Source organism: Neomonachus schauinslandi, chromosome 8 (assembly GCF_002201575.2).
Source record: "Neomonachus schauinslandi chromosome 8, ASM220157v2, whole genome shotgun sequence".
NCBI lineage: Eukaryota > Metazoa > Chordata > Mammalia > Carnivora > Phocidae > Neomonachus > Neomonachus schauinslandi.
Window position 1 is genome coordinate 13,311,922 of NC_058410.1, and position 4,137 is coordinate 13,316,058.

Below are 4,137 nucleotides of genomic sequence, written 5' to 3' on the forward strand. Positions count from 1 at the left end.
TGTATAATTAAAATTTGCTCAGAGTAGAACTTAAATGTGTATATATTATATATATATATATATATAATTTTCATATCTATATATCAGAGCAAAATTTTTAAAAGGTGGAAGAACGATATAAAAACGTTATGGTAGAAAATAAAATAGAAACCAAAGACATAGGGAATCTCAACCTAAAGTTAGTTCTTTGGAAAAAAAAATTAACAAATATTTGTAAAATTTTAGCAAGAAAAATATTGGGCAAATGAAATAAGATTAGGTGGGTAAAATGGGCAGAAATATAATTTACTGTAATTTATTAAAAATAAATAAAAATCCTGAATACATGAAATTAACTCTGTAGTTAAAATTTTGTTTTCCCGAAGGGTAACACTTAAGCTAGATAGATTTACAAGCTGATTCTAATAAATTCTTTTTTTTTTTGGTTGTCAAATGATCCTTTATTGAAACATTTTCCTTTGTAGTTCACTAGCTGGGCATTCCACTGCACCACTGTTGATGTCATCTATGATGTCATGAGGGTGGTGGCCATCAACATTACAGCCCACAGACTGGGCAGTCCCCAGGATTTCTTTAATGGTTCCAGAGAGTTCTCTGGCTAAAGATCGCTGTCGCATCTGTCGGGCAATATTGACAATCTCATCAAAAGTGGTATTTCCACTGTGCTTAATGTTTTTCTGCTTCTTTCTGTCTCTTGGTGGTTCCTTGAGGGCTTTGATAATCAGGGCAGAGGCAGAGGTACCACTTCAATCTGGGCCTGTTGGTTCTGAATGGTCACTTTCACTGTAATTCTTAGACCCTTCCAATCACCGGTTACCTTGGCGATGTCATCACCAACCCTTTTTGGAGACAGACCCAGTGGGCCGATCTTCGGGGCCAGGGCAGACGTGGCACCTACTTGGCCACCGATGCACCTCAGGTACATAACTTTGATCTCGTTGAGGTCGAACTTAGGTGGCATGGCGGAGGTGGCTGGTGTCGGATGAACCCGGATTTGGGATGACCGAAGACAGTTGCACCTTTGCCTCCCGGAGCCGAAAGCCAAAATGATTCTAATAAGTTCTTAAGGAATAGAGTATTGCAATCTTATACAAATGACTCTAAAAGAACAGAAAAAGAGAGAACTAATTTATACATTAAATTCAATAGAAACTTGATGTCCACATCAGACAAAATTTTAAGCCTATCTCACTCAATAAAGATGCAAAATTCCTAAACAAAATGTTAGTGAATAAAATCTGTAACAGAGGGGCACCTGGGTGGCTCAGTCAGTTAAGCATCTGCCTTGGGCTCAGGTCATAATCCCACGGTCCTGGGATTGAGCCCCGCATCCGGCTCCCTGCTCAGCGGGGAGCCTTCTTCTCCCTCTCCTTCTGCTGCTCCTCCTGCTTGTTCTCTCTTTAAAAAATCTTTTAAAAAATTTATAAAAATTTAAATATATAAAAAAGAACATACCATGACAAGCTGAATTTATCCCAAGAAGGCATAAGTGTCCAGAAATATCTTCTACCATATTAACATATTAAAAGGAAAAAGACATGTGACCATATTAATACATGTATGAAAAACCTTTGATGAAATTCAACATCCACTCATGATAAAAATTCTTATCAAAATAGAAAGTAAGGCTTCCTTTATCTGACAAAAGACTTCTGACATAAACCGAAAGCAAACATTTTGAACGGTAAAGTACTTTAAAAAATTGTTTTAGGAATAATACAAGAATAATACAAGATTACTATTACTACTGTAAGACAAGAAAATAAAATAAAAAACATGAAGATTAAAAAGGAATAAACAAAAATGTAATTATTCACAGATGTTCTATTATTATATATAAAACTCAAAAGTTACACTTTCAAATTGTTAGAAGAAATGAGATTTCATTAACATAGCTGAATATAATGTCAATGTATAAAAATTCATTGCATTTCTATACACCAGAAATTAAGTTGGTAAAATAAAATGCCATTTGAAACTAATATATAAATCACTTAGATTTAAGTCTAGCAAAGGATATATGAGTCCTGTATGGAAAAAAAATGTAACCGTTTCTGTAACATTGTCAAGAAAATAAATGGAGAAATGTATTGTGGCTTAGGTTAAAACAATATTGATTTTTCCCAAGTTGATCTATCAGTTGGATACAATTCACATCAAAATTTCAATTCAATGGGTATTATGCTAAGCGAGATAAGTCAATCGGAGAAAGACAATTATTATATGGTATCACTGATATGTAGAATTTGAGAAACAAGGTAGAGGATCATAGGGGAAGGGAGGGAAAAATGAAACAAGAGAGGGAGACAAACCATAAGGGACTCTTAATCTCAGGAGACAAACTGAGGTTTGCTGGAGTGGAGGGGGGTAGGAGGGATGGGATGGCTGAGTGATGGACATTGGTGAGGGTATGTACTATGGTGAGCGCTGTGAATTGTGTAAGACCGATGAATCACAGACCTGTACCCCTGAAACAAATAATACATTATGTGTTAATAAAAAAATTTTAATGGGGTTAAAATTTCAATAGAATATGTGAATGAAATTTGACAAGCTATTTCTAAAGATAGTTATAGGAAATTGCCCTACTGACCACAAAACCTTTATAAAGATACAGTAGTTAGGTATGTGTGGCATTTGACTTAATCAGAGATAAGCTGACAAATCATATGAACACAATAGGTATGAAGAGTAGGATTGTAGAAGAGGGAAAATTGAATAGACAGTGTTGTGAAAATAGACTGGAAATGAGGAAAACTGAAATTAGATCTCAGATCATATACAAAAATGGATTTCAGTAGATTAAGGTATTAAATGTAAAAAGCAAAATGAAAACTTCGGAGAAAATGTAAGCTGAACCTGTATGAACTTTGAGTAAAAAAAATAAAAAAAATATTCATAAAGTGATAATAATAAGTAAATCATTTGACAAATTTCCCTAAATTAAATTTAAGAACTCTGTTCATGAAAAGACATCACTAGAAAAAGTAAAAAGTAAGTTACAGAGTGGGAGATGACATTTGAACACTTTCTGATCAAATTCAGTAAAAATTAATTTATTCACAAGAGACCTGGAGAATAAGGCAATACTTATTAAAAGGAAATTGAAAGAGTAGAAAAATAAAATCAACAGATAAAAATTTCAGATAAAAAACAAATAAAAATATTTACACCAAAATTGCAAAATATCTGAAAATGAAAAATAAAGAAAATATTCAGATATAATAATATATCTGAATCTTTGACATATAAATGGAATAAAATAACTATAACTAAATAATCAAGAAAAATGAAAGGGAAAGATTAAGCAGTCAACATAAGAACTTAGAAAAAATAAAATTAACCTAAAGAAACCAAAGGAAGAAGCAAATAAAAATAAAAGCAGGATATAATAAATAAAAAAAAATCATTAGAGATAATGAATAAATCTTGTGCTGGTTCTTTGGGGAAAAAAAACAAGACCACAAACCTGTTAGCAAAACCAATCAAAGAAAAGAGAATAAAAATGATAATGAGGAAATAATAAAAGATAAAAAAAATTAAGGATGGAAAAGAAATGTTTCTATCCATACTATCATTTTAATTTGATGAAATACATTTTCTACAAGCATGTAAATTGCTCAAATTGCCCTTAGAAGTGTTGAAATAATAGAAAAAATGTTATTTATTTTGTGCCACACACTGTTCTAAGAGTTTTACATACCTAGTTATTTTAATCTTTACAACAACCTTATGAGGTAGGCCCTATCAGAACTTTTATCATTCCTATTCTGCAATGAAGCCATGGAGGCACAGAAAGACAAGAGATTTTCCTAAGGTCACACAGCTTGTAAGGGATAGAAACCAAGATTCTAAACCATGGGCTTTGGCACCAGAGTCCATGCTTTCGGCCAATTTACTTCATGCCTTTAAGAAAACATAAGCCAAATGCCACAGAAGAAAATGGGGATTGCTTGTCACAGTGTTACTTCCTGAAAAAAAGCCCCAAGCTACAGAGAGGCAATTCTACCTTGCTTGGAATGAGATCTCATCAATATTATTTGACCAGTCCCAGAGGATAGAAACAGAAACAATTTCCAATTTATGCTATGTGGCAAGCATAGCATTCATATTAATGCCCCCAAAATACAGTGCATT

The 4,137-nt window shown here is 33.0% G+C and overlaps 1 pseudogene; it reads right to left on the minus strand.

The window, feature by feature from the left end:
- Nucleotides 1-440: 440 nt before the first annotated feature.
- On the minus strand, nt 441-976 carry LOC110583180 (annotated as a pseudogene).
- Between the last annotated feature and the right edge of the window lie 3,161 nt (nt 977-4,137).